Source organism: Acinonyx jubatus, chromosome D4 (genome assembly GCF_027475565.1).
Source record: "Acinonyx jubatus isolate Ajub_Pintada_27869175 chromosome D4, VMU_Ajub_asm_v1.0, whole genome shotgun sequence".
NCBI lineage: Eukaryota > Metazoa > Chordata > Mammalia > Carnivora > Felidae > Acinonyx > Acinonyx jubatus.
In genome coordinates this window covers 3489879-3502626 of record NC_069391.1, presented here as the reverse complement: position 1 = coordinate 3502626, position 12748 = coordinate 3489879, and the positions used below count along the sequence as shown (strand labels likewise).

Here is a 12748-nt window from a genome sequence, read left to right as displayed (position 1 = left end):
ACAAGCCTCAGAACTGGCAAAGAGGAGCAAAGAGTCCTCCCAAGTGCCGTATCCGGGAGACGCCCCCTTTTAGGACTCGGCCCCCATCCTTCCGCGTCCGCGAGGCCTGTGTTTCTACGTGCGTTTGCTGGTCGTGACCCGTGCATTTCACAGAACGGTTTATCGAGAACACAAACCCACTCAGTAAACGTGTTTCCCCCGCGACGTCCTGCCCGTGCAGGACGACTTCGGCTCAGGTCACGATTTCACGGTCCGTGAGTTCGAGCCCCGCGTCGGGCTCTGTGCTGACGGCTCGGAGCCCGGAGCCTGTTTCGGATTCTGTGTCTCCCTCTCTCTTTGCCCCTCCCCCTGCTCACCCTCTGTCTCTCTCTCTCAAAAAGTGAATAAACATTAAAAAAAAAAAAAAGAAAAACTCCCAGAAATGGAATTTCTAGGTCAGAGAGTATATATATGTGTATATATTTTTCAGAATAAATGTATTATTTTTCTATAGGGATTAAGAAAACCCAGTTTTATTGAAATATGATGCACGTGACTATAATTCGGTGGTTTTTCGGTGTAGTCACAGGGTCACGTGACCACCTCAGCCAAGTTTAGGACATTTTCATCACCCCCAGAAGGAAACTCCCGTCCCCTGTGGCACTGACTCAAATCCCCGGCCCCCGGCCCCTGGCAACCTCTGACATGTTTTCTGTCCCTGGGATTTGCCTCTTTCGGACATTCCCCTAAACGGAGTCCTATAACACGTGGTCCCGTGTGTCGGGCTTCTTCCACCTAGCACGCTCTTCTCACCCGTGCCCTGTGGCGGATCAGAACTCCGTCCCTTGGTGTTGCCTGTAACACCCCTGGAAACGGCATGTACATATTTCAGGCTTCATGGTGCCCCCCAAAGGCTGCCTCTGCTCCAGTGCCCAGCAGGAGATGGGGGCACCCGCGTCTCAGCGTGGGCACTGGGCCTCCGTCCCAGTTGGGGTTTCTGCGGGGGGGGGGGTCTCAGATCCAGACGGGGTCAAAGCTAGGGAGGGAGGGAGCCCCAGGAAGGCAATCCAGAGAAATTTTAAGGGACCTTAACTTAAAAAAAAAATTGCCACGGTATAGAGCAGCACCCCCCCCCCCACTTTCCTTTTGTCGATGTTGGAAAAATTGACCTCGATCTCATAACACCTAACACAATAGAAGGCGGGATACCTTTTAGAAAGTGTGGTTGCTATGACAATAGAGAAGAGGCCATTAATATTTACCACGTCAGAGGGGCTCAGAGACCGCCCCCCTGCCTTCGAGGCCGTCCGGCAGCCGGCGGGTTTAGGGGAGTTGGGACTGCCTCTTGGAGGCCTGTGGCGCCCACCGCGCTGCTCCAGGACGGACGCCCGGGCCCCACCCCCGGCCTGTGCCCCGAGTCGAGCGTTGCCGTGGCCAGGCCCCCTCTGCTCTGGCTCTGATGCTCAGCAGGCTCTGCCGAAGAGACACGGCCGGGCCCCTTGCCTCGGACAGTCGGCTCTGCACCCGTGTTACTTACACGCGTCCCCCGTGCCCCTCTACTGTCAGGCGGCCCAGTTCACGGGCAGGGAGCGAGGCCTGAGGGAGGACGTTCCCAGCCCAGAACCCTGACCTCACCTAGAGCCGACCTACCTGGACTCATCCTCGCCCCAGAAAGACAGGCTCCTGGCCTCCGATGAGCCTGGGGCTCTCTGGAGGCGAGGCCTCAGCACGGGGGCTGGCCAGTGCACCTGGTGCCATCCCGTCTTGCCCACCACCGTGACTGGAGCTGGCCGGAGGAGGGGGCCCCGGGGTTGCCGGCCGAGCAACGGGGAGAGAAGGGTCCGGTGGCTGAGGGCTGCTTTTGGGGTCTGGAATGGCTTGTTCCAGTCTCTGGAACAGGGAGATTTCCTCCGGGCTGGCTCAGAGTCCCCGCGAACGCCTCAAGGAAGCCGCTGGAACTTGGCAGCAAAGGCAGCCCTGAGCCCCACCTCCCGGGACACGGGACCCTCCCTGAGCTGAGACCCCATAAGAGTGGGGCTCCCCAACACTTACAGGGATCTCTTCTCTTGAAGCGGACCAGGAAAGGGGGACTGGGGGGCTCTCCGTGCCCCAGGAGCAGGTGGCCCTGACCTTGTCGCAGGGAACAGAGCTGCACCTGACCCTGGGCTCGTATGAGGAAAGGCGCTCACGAGACCTCTGTTCCCCAGTCTGGGCCTGCGTGCGATTAATATTTCATACCCCGAGAAGGCGCTGACATTTTGCTGGATGGCTTCAATTAGCTCCCGAGCCTCGTTCTCGCGCTAATAATCAGCTTGCTTCTCATAATGGTTTATTAATCTGTTTCCCAGTGTGAAGTCACGATGTGCTTCACAGAGCCCTCCTGCGGCTGCCCGGAGTGAGCAGAGATGGCTCCGGCCCGAGGTTGCTTGTGAAGGGGGTCCTGTTCTTGGAGGGCTGGGCTGGGGAGCGGGCTGGGGCCAGAGGCCTGTGGCTCTGGCGTCTCTCTGTGCTCCCGGGGCTGAGAGGCCCCTTCTGGACCCAACCCAGGGACGAGAGGCCCCACACGGTGGTTTGGCTTTCTCTTTTCTGCCTCTGTCCCTTGGTGCCATGTCCTGACCCAAGGGAGTAGGCTTTGGCAGAAATTTCTACATGGAAAACACGACGAGGCGTTAAGGAGAAAGGGAGATGGGAGAGAGTAGAATCATTTGAGTGGGGAATCTTTTTGTTCCAGAAAGGATTTTTTTTTTTATGTGTTGGTTTTTTGTTTGTTTGTTTTTTGAGAGAGAGAGACAGAGAGACAGAGCATGAGCGGGGGAGGGGCAGAGAGAGAGGGAGACACAGAATCCAAAGCAGTTTCCAGGCTCCGAGCTGTCAGCACAGAGCCCTACTCGGGGCTCGAACTCATGCACTGTGAGATCATGACTTGAGCCGAAGTCGGGTGCTTAACCGACTGAGCCACCCGGGCGCCCTTGTTCCAGAAAGGATTTTTACTCAGAGGCTGCATACTCAGTATCTTGTGGGCCACCTGACCCCAAGGCAGTCACCGGTAGACAGGCCGCTACGGGCAGGAATCAGTCCCTCCGGGGGCAGTGGGCGTGGGGCTCCCCCTGGGGGCCGCTTGGCCAGTCGTGGGGTGAGGGAGGTGCCCGAGCTCCTGGAGGCGGGAGCTGTCTCCAGCTGGGAGCACCTCTGAATGAGGCAAGGTCAGAGAGCTCTGTGGAGGGGTGCGGGGGGCGCAGGGGCTGGGGAAGGGAGGAGGGAGGCCGAGGGAGGGCTGAGCCACTTGGGGCCCGGCTGGAGTCCAAACAGGGAAGGGTGCTTTCCTTATTATTTATTTTAAAATAAAAGGAAGAGCCACAAAATAGGGCAGAGTTCTGTGCAGTCCCCCTAACGCCCGTGTCCGACCGAATCTCATGCAATTAGCAAGAGTGAGACACAAGCACGGCTGTGACACTATGAAGGGCCCCGCAGGCCTCCCCCGGGGCTCACCCACTTTGCGGAGTCCCTTCCCGCCAGGACCGAGCTGCGTCGCGCCCATGTTCCGTCTTGCCCCTTAATCTCTGCCGTCTGCGGAGAGGTCTGTCTTTGTCTCTCCGCCTTTGGACTGTGCCGATCGGCTTTTTCACAGAACGTTCCCCAAATGGGGTCCGTCCGGTACTTTTTCACCATTAGTTGCGCCTGGGCAGGAAGACAGGAGAGCCAAGGCGGCTTTCTCACGCCCCGTCTTGGGGGGACGGGATGCCCACAGGTCCCCGTGTTGTTAACCTCGAGCCCTTCGTTAAGCTGCCGTCTGCTATGTTTCTCTACTGCAAACTTGTCTCCTGAAAAGTTATTGCAAAATATTTTCTCTTGCAAACCGTCTCTGTTGTCTCTTCGTAATTAGCCGGTGTCTTGAGGGAGATACGTTCAGGCTCTGCAGAGACACTGTTCCCCCTCAAACTTCTGTGATTTTGGGTGCCCATTGGTGAATCTTGGTGGCAGCGGGTCTGATGACGTTCTGTTCCCTCACTCCCTCCACATTAAGACCTTCCCGAAGGAAGTGCTGTCCCTTCTCCGCGTAATCATTCAGTCGTTTATTTATGCCAGGATGGACTCGTGAACATTAATTCCGTCGTGGGTTAAAATGCAACACTCCTTTTCTTTATCTCTTGCCCAGATTGTCCCAGCTTTTGGAGCCAAGCTGGAAGCTCCTTGGGTCTGGCTGCCACGCCCTTTCCGTGGGTTTGTGCATCATTTGGCAACATCCCAGGACGTTCCGGGCTCAGCTCCACCCCGGAGCCTGCCTCTTCCCCCAGGAGGCCAAGGGGATTCCAGAAAAGGAGGCCAAATGTGTCACTTTGGATCCTCTGCAGTACAGCTTCCAATGCCCTCTCTTCCAGGCGGTGGTGTTACTGAATCAGCAGAGAAGGTCCCTGCCCTCTGTCAGTCCCAGGGGGTGGTGTTTTGCTGGATTGAGGGGTGCGCCCTTCATTTGTGTTGGCAGAAGACTGGAGAGAAAGAAGTAGGTGAAGACAGAGAAAGATCTAGAAACTGATGGCCGGTGGGAGGGGTGGAGGGTGGTGGGGGCCGGTGGGGGCCAGTGGGGGTTGGGGGGGTGGTGGAGGGTGGTGGGGGCCAGTGGGGGCCAGTGGGGGCCAGTGGGGGTTGGGGAGGAGGTGGAGGGTGGTGGGGGCCAGTGGGGGCCAGTGGGGGGTGGTGGAGGGTGGTGGGGGCCAGCGGGGGCCAGTGGGGGTTGGGGGGGAGGTGGAGGGTGGTGGGGGCCAGTGGGGGCCAGTGGGGGTTGGGAGGGGAGGTGGAGGGTGTTGGGGCCAGTGGGGGCCAGTGGGGGGTGGTGGAGGGTAGCGGGGGCCAGTGGGGGCCAGTGGGGGTTGGGGGGGAGGTGGAGGGTGGTGGGAGCCAGTGGGGGCCAGTGGGGGTTGGGGGGGATGTTGAGGGTAGCAGGGACTGGTGGAAGCAGGAAACGGAGGCAGAGAAGACTGGCTCATGGCTGAGCCTGTCTGAGAGGGCACCGGACTGATCCTGGGCTGTGGGGGGTAGTGAGTGACCCTGGTTATACTACAAGCAAGGGACCCTGGCTGACAAAAAGGACGAATCTGCTCCCACGCTGCCTGTGAGCACCGTTCCACATCCACCTGCAGCCATGTCTGTGCCCTGCGGGGACACTCCCTGCTGAGTTCTCCCCACTCCTCAGCGTCCAGCTGCCCCCAGAGCTGGCTCCGCCATGACCTGAGCTCAACCTTGGACCCCAGCTACCGAGAACTCTGCATCTGGCCTGGGGAATGACCTTGACTCTGATCCCAGCCTCCTAAGATGCCCCCACCCATCGCCGCTCCCCGATCCAGACAGAGCCCCTGCCCCTTGACCATAGCTAGTCTCTGACCTTGCCTCTGCCTGAAGCCTGAGCTCTTCACCTTTCTGGTGCTTTTCTTGGTGGCCAATAAGTCCCTGTCACTGGTGAAGTCCTTGTAGGGCCTATGCCATTTCCTAGTATACCTGTGAGCACACACCTGTGAGCTCATGTCTGCTCACTGTCCCCGGAGGGACCCCCGAGCCATTTTACCCCTTCCTGGCCTATTGGGTTTTCCTGACCATGCCAGCCCTGAAGACCCCTCCCGACACCTGCTTCCTGCCCTTCCCTCTCAGCCATGTCACTGGACCCCCACCCCACCCCACCTGCCACCCCTGGACAGGCTGGGGCCACATGGGCCCCAGAGGCTCATCTCTGTAACCGATTTCCTTCTTCCCTGCTGTGGGCTTGTGTCTGACTTTTAGTGCCGGGCTGCAAATCCTGGCAAAGGCCACCCGTAAAAGCCACCGATATTGCTGATAGCCTTCCTCCTCCGGGCTTTGCTGCAGAGACAGGGAACAGGGAGGCCTGGCTGTCCAGAGGATAGAGGCTGCAGGGAGGGGAAGGAAGGGGCCCCAGTCCAGGTTTGTCTCGGGATGGCATTGAGGGCACCCTGGGTTTGGCACGTGCACCCCACCCGCCCATCCTGAGACTTGCCGCCTGGCCAGAAACCGGGCCTCCGAGTTCCCAGGGGGAAGGAGTAGGCAGAGAGGTTTGCTGCTGTGAAGGGGTGACGAGCCATGGATGAGGGCGGGCAGGGGCCCAAGGTCCAGCGGCCCTCGATGGGGTGCTCTGCCCAGGGACCCACCGCTGAGGGGGGCTCCGTAGGGGTCCGGCTGGGGTGGGTCCCCAGAGGCTCGGAAGCTCCTCCCTCTCCTCTGAAGACCGCTCTGGTCCTCTCTCGTCCGGACCCCAGCGAGACTCCTCCTTCCGTCCTGCCCCAGGGACCCCCTCTCGTACAGCAGGTCTCAGCAGGGTCCCCGCCTGGCGGCACGAGCCGGGAGTGTGTCAGACACCCACCCTCTCAGACCCCCCCCCAGACCTGCTGCTTCAGAGGCCCTGGGGTGGGCCGGCGCTCTGGGGACCCCCGCCGCACACTCGGGAGTGAGGGGCACTGCCGTGGCACAGGTCAGGTCGGCTCAGTCCCCACCAGAGCCGCCGTGGGTCCCCATCACAGCAGAAACACGGCAGGGGATTTACGAGCGCTTTCCGCGGGCTGGGGATCTGCTGCGTCCCCGTGAGTCTCACGGACGGTATACACACACGTTGTATATTTCCCTGTCGTCCAGAGGTGGAAACCGAGGGTCGGGGAGGGTCAGCGCCCTCCCAGAGGTGACCCGGTGCTCCTCCCGTCCGCCTGGGGACGCGGGCCTAGAGGGGAAGGTGCAGGTGCCCGCTGTTTGCCCCATCTGCCGAGGGCTGGTCACCCTCCCCGCTGCCCCAGCGCCGACCTTCACCCGCGTGGCTCGGCATGATGGGCTTAGGGCCGCTCTCCGTCTCCCTGCGCAGCCCGGAGAGACAGCCCCATGCCGCCTCCTCAGTGTTGCAGGCATTTAAATTGCCGTTTTATTTAAATTTATGTCCGAGGATACAGGCGGAGAAAGGGCCATTTCAAAGTCAGTTTCTGCTTTATGGCTTTGCGGGGGATCACATCAGGCAGCTGTTGGAAATATCTTGCTGCTCCCAGCACAGCAGCGGATCACGTGGACTGCACAGGCTCGCGCTGTTCCCGCGAAGAGATTCCACCACCCGACCGGGGAGCTCGTGCTTCGTACCCTGCTCCAGACTGAGCCCTGTTCCTCCATCAGGCTGAGACCTGATCCCAGACTCAGGCTGAGCCCTGATCCTAGTCCCAGACTCAGCCCTGATCCCAGCCCCAGGCTGAGCCCTGATTCCCAGCCCCAGGTTGAGCTCTGATTCCAGCCCCAGACTCAGCCCTGATCCCAGCCCCAGGCTGAGCCCTGATCCCCAGCCCCAGGTTGAGCTCTGATTCCAGCCTCAGACTCAGCTCTGATCCCAGCCCCAGGCTGAGCCCTGATCCCAGCCCCAGACTCAGCCCTGATCCTAGTCCCAGACTCAGCCCTGATCCTCAGCCCCAGGTGGAGCTCTGATTCCAGCCCCAGACTCAGGCCTGATCCCAGCCCCAGGCTGAGCCCTGATCTCCAGCCCCAGGCTGAGCCCTGATCCTAGTCCCAGACTCACCCCTGATCCTTACCTCAGGCTGAGCCCTGACCTCAGCCCCAGCCTCAGCCTTGATCCCAGCCTCAGACTGAGCCCTGATTCCAGCCCCAGACTCAGCCCTGATCCCACCCCTCAGGCTGAGCCCTGATCCTAGTCCCAGACTCAGCCCTGATCCCCAGCACCAGGCTGAGCTCTGATCCCAGCCCCAGATATAGCGCTGACCTGGACCACATTAACTCTTTTATGAGGTCATGCGATTGCTTACCAGGGCAGTAGCATCGTTTGGAACTCACGCGCCTCCGTAAACATCTTTGCACCGACCTACTACACAGAGGCACGGCTTAACCGCACCGGGCTCTGGGCAGCCGCTCTCCACAGCCAGAGGAACACCCGCCCACACGCCGTGAGCTGATGAGGCTGCGAACGGTTGGCTGCTTCTGACCTCCCTTCCTCATGCGTGGAGCGTGTCCGCGGGAGCCCCAGGAGGCCTGGCTGACACGGGGCTCTGACTGCACCCCTGCAGAGCCGGCTTGCGGGTGGATCACGCGTGGAGGGGCGCTTCCTGAACCCCGTGAAGGGGGCTGCTGGAGTCCGGCCGGCGCCTGCGGGGAGGAGGAGCCCGGGGCCTGGTGTCCCAAGGGCTGGGTGACCTTGGGCTCGTCCAGGGCGCTGGAGCAGAAACTCTTACCCCAGCATCTGGGAAAGGTCTACTTAGGGGGAGGTGGGGCCGGGGTAGGAAGCACGCTGGCCCAGGAGGCCTGGATTCTCCTCGGCCCCCTGGCACCAGACCCCAGGCTGCTTCAGCTGCCGGTGCCTTGGTGTCTCCATCCGTAAAGTGGGCCCAGCACGGGGCAGGGTCAGTGTTTTCTGCCCCTGATCCAGGCCTGTGCCAGGTCGGGTGAGGCGCCCTCCCTGCAGGTCCCTGACCCTGGGCCGCCCAGCGCGTACCCGGGCTGGGGGCTGTTAGAACCCATTTCCCCCGAGCTCTCTGAGCTCCCGTGTCTTTTCTCTCATCAGCTCCAGATTCAGCTCAGTACCCGACCAAACAGGGGCAGAGGTGAACACCGGGAAGGATGAGTGTAGACCGCAGGAGGCCGGTCAGAGGCCGCGAGCCTTGGGTGTGCTGCCCCCTCACCTACTAACAGTGTCCCCGCACCACACAGTCGAGTCCCTGCTGGTGGGAGAACGGTGGGAGCCCTGGCATCCCCCGGAGCGGGGCAGAGTGAGTTTTAACCAGACAGCCCCCTCCACCTGCCTCCCCTGCCTCCTCCCGCCTCCCCCTGTCTCCCCCTGCCTTCCCCAGCCTCCCCCTGCTGCCCCTGCCTCCCCTACCTCCCCCTGCCTCTCCCTGCCTCCCCCTGCCTCCCCTTGTCTCCCTCTGCTTCCCATGTCTCCCCTGCTTCCCCTGTCCCCTCACTCCCCCTGCCTCCCCCATCTCCCCCTGCCTCCCCTTGTCTCCCCTTATCTCCCCCTGCCTCTCCCTGCCTCCCCCTGTCTCCCCCTATCTCCCCCTGACTCCCCTGCCTCCTCCCACCTCCCCCAGCCTCCCCTTGTCTCCCTCTATTTCCCATGTCTCCCCTGCCTCCCTTGTCCCCTCACTCCCCCCTGCCTCCCCCAACTCCCCCTGCCTCCCCTGCCTCCCCTTGTCTCCCCCTATCTCCCCCTGCCTCTCCCGATCTCCCCCTGCCGCCTCTGCCTCCCCTGCCTCCCTGCCTCCCCCTGCCTCCCCTTCCTCCCCCTGCCTCTCCCTATCTTTCCCTGCCTCCCCCTGCTGGTTCCTGACTTTGGCCACAAAGAGCTGGGCTACAGAGAACCAGAGACTCAGCCGGCACCTGGGATGTTTTCAGGTGAAACCGGGAGGTTTAACAACTTGCTAAGGGAGCCCTGCCAGGGACGTGGTGGGTGGGACACGGGAAGAAGTGTCTCTGGAATGGGGACCTGCACAAGTGCTGCCTGGCCACCCTGCCTTCTGGGCGGAGCAAAGGGCAAAGATCCAGTGAGCGCCTACCGGGAACAGAGAACTCTAGTGTAGGGGACGAGACCATAATACCTGGCCTGGGTCTGAGTGTGGGGCCCCGGGGCCTTCGCCGAGGCGTGATGTCTGAGCCGAGGCCCGAGCGGAAGAAGGTGCCCCCACACACCCAGGCTGGGGCACATGCATCCAAAGGGAGGTCGAGGCAGGCCCGGGGCCACCTGCCTCGTTTCTGTTGAAAGAATTGAGAGGTCCGTGGGGCCCGGGGTGCTGGGGAATTGCCTGACAGTGGACACTGGACAGATGCCTGGGAGCAGAGTTGGCATCAGAGCTGGGAAAGTTGACGCGGACTGAGCTGAGCCCTCTGCAGAGGACGGCGGGGGGCGGGGGGACTAAGGCCAGCGGGACGTGTGGCCGAGGGGGGCGGTGAGGCTGACACGGGGGGAGGGGCAGCGGCGTGCAAGTCCTACCTGGGCATCTCCTGCAGGGGAGGCCACTGGTCACCCCGGGACTTCGGAGGCGTGGCCGAGGAGGTCCAGAGAGGCGGGCAGCTGCTGGGAGCAGAGAGTCCTTGGAATCCAGAAGCCGGATTAGAGTAGGCCGGGGAGCGAGGGGGCGGTGGGGGATGAGACAGTGGGTGCCTCCAATTCTGATTTTTTTTTGTCATTCCACTGTTTTATGTACACAATCAGCAACGGGAACGTTCTGGAACACCAGCTTTAGTCCCTCTCAAGCCCACCGTTAGCACAAGAAGTCAAACCGTAGTGTAACGTGGCCCGGCCCCTGGTGCCGACTCAGTTGGCAAAGTCCACCTCCCGTGTGGCCCACGCCCGGGGGGATGTCTGAACCGGCGCCGGCCGCCGCAGAAGCTGGACGGAGCCCGCGTCCGCGGGGGCGTTGGCAGCGGGCTCCGCACGATCGGGCCCGCCTCTCGCTGCAGCTCAGCGAGGAACAAGGCAGCCCACGGACGCAGCAAACACGGCCCACGAAACAGATCCCGTGGCGTCTCCGAGGCACCGGGTTCCTTGATGGTGCCGAGGGGAGGATGGGCCGTGGGGCTGAGGGGCGGGGCAGGCTCCGGGTGCGGGAGGCCCCGCTCAGGACTGGGGCTGGGCCGTGGCTGCAGTTGAGGGCCGGGGCAGGGAGCACTGGTCCTCCTGAACTCCACCCCCCCCCCCCCTGCGTGGAGCTGCTCGGGGTTCACATGCACTTGCACGCACACACATGGCCGCGTCCGCCCACGCGCACAGGGGCACACACGTGCCGACCCGCATGCGCGACTGAGCCTCGACCCCGTCTCCCGAAGGGACAGAGGAGCCCACACCAAGTCCCTCTTTCCCAGAACCAGAGCTGAGAGATGCTGGTTCAGAGCAGAAGGCCCGGCCCAGACCCGTTTGTTCATAATCCAGCAAGTGCCCCGCTAGCCTGTCTGGCGGTGTGGCCCTGACGGAAGACGAGACACAAAAAGGGAGGGGGCGGATTTCAATTGTCCCTGCCTGTAGGACACCCCCCACGTCCCCCCAGCCCCTTGCTGGTGCCAGACCAGGGAGGGGGAGTCTGGGGTCCGGGCGGCGCCCCACAGAGAGCCGTCTCTCAGGCCCGGCGGCCTTACACCCGTGTCTCCACCTCGGGCTCTCACCTCCGACATTGAGACAGCCGGCCCGTCCCCCTCGCGTCTTGCCTATGAAGCCCACTGACGTCGCCTTCCCCTCACAGCTCTGAGGTCCCCACTAACTGCTGGGCAGGGTAAATTTGGGATTAAAGTAGCGGTATCTGAAGGGCACATTCACATTGACATAAGGAGTGAGGGTCCCAGCGGGTGGCGACTGTCCCACCCCTGCGAGGGGCCGTGCCAGCAGGGGGCGCCCCCGTGCCACCCCGTGCATCCGTCCTCATTGGGGTGAGGAAAGTCCTGGAAAGGCGGGCCTGGGGTCTTGGCTCAGAGGCCCCCTGCTGCCCGCTGCCCTGCAGCCACCTGCCGAGAGGACACAGGGGAATGCCGCCGTGATTGCAGCCAGAGCCCCGTTGGGGGGGTGGGGACCCAACACCAACGCAGAAACAGCTTCTCATCTGAGACTGGGTCCTCCCCGTTCGCCCTCCCCGGTGTCCACGGCTCCATGACTGGGCCGGGACCGAGGGAGGGGATGGACTTCGACGCGCCTAAAGCTTCCTCCGTCCAGCCCTGGCTCCCAGGCGTGGGGACCAGGGGTTTTGAAGAGATCAGGTCTTAAGGAGAAAAAGCCCAAACCTGTCTTTTCAAGTAGTCAGTGGCTGCCGCGTGGACAGGCCTTTCTGGGACTCCGTGGAACTTGAGCCTTACGTTCTTTTGTGTTTTGTTGAGGGTCGCGTGCCAGAGACAGGTGGGCGTCGGGCTGTGTGGTGCCCTAGAAGGGGCTTCTGCGCGGCTGGTTCCCTCCCCTGGGCGCTGGGCTGAGCAGGTGCAGGGGCCAGGCCGTGGACGCCCGCCTGCAGGCCCCGCCGCTCCCGCTAGGTGGCGCTGCCGCACGTCTGTGTCCTGCTGTCAACAGCTCCCGGGAGGCTTGAGGAGGACGGTCACCTGCTGGCCCAGGGCCTCAGCACCGAGAGGGGGACAGAGCCTCCCCCCTCCCAGGGGGCTTAGAGCCCTCATTGCTGGGTTCCGGGAGCCTGGAGCACAGATTTTGTTCAATCCTGCCCGGAGAAGCCCAGTTCTGACCAGGAAACACCCCTCCCTGTCGGTGGGGCTAGGACGTGTGCACGTGGGCCTGCCCCTGCCTGTGTGTGCGTGAGTGTGCGTGTGCATGTGCCTGTGGGGGGGGATGGGCTGTAGAGGTGGGAAGCAGTGTTCTCCAGGCCAGGCCAGGCCCTGTGACGTGGGCCAGACTCGTCTAGGCCTGCCTCACCCTTCCTGAGCCTCAGTCTTACTCGTCTGCAAAATGGAGGTGCCGTGGACCTGCCCAGCCTGCTCCCCGCCTGCGGTGAGGCCCCCACGGACGCCATGGGTGGGGGGACGGGTCTTCCCCGTAAACCGTTGCGTGATGTGAACTAAGGGACACAAAGGGACGTCTTCTCTACAATGACCACGGTGCCCCTGGCAGGGGTCTGATGCCAGTCCTGGGTTTTCAGAGGGCCCACGGTGTCCCACAGTTTTAGGGGGCCAGACGGCCACCTCACAGGGGAGCGGACTGAGGCTGGAGAGAGCCCAAGCTTGCGCCTGGGGCCCTTGCTCGGAGGTTGGGAAACGGAAGAGGCACATAGGAGGCCGATCGGCGTGCAGGAAGCTGTAGGCA

At 62.3% G+C, this 12748-nt stretch overlaps 1 long non-coding RNA gene across 1 annotated transcript; it reads right to left on the bottom strand.

Annotated features, from left to right (window-relative positions):
- Positions 1-2761: 2761 nt before the first annotated feature.
- On the bottom strand, positions 2762-8690 carry LOC128312065 (uncharacterized). Its single transcript, XR_008290860.1, has 2 exons — positions 7773-8690; positions 2762-4466 (listed from the first exon to the last, which is right to left on the bottom strand). It is a non-coding gene; the product is annotated as an uncharacterized LOC128312065 (long non-coding RNA).
- Positions 8691-12748: the final 4058 nt, after the last annotated feature.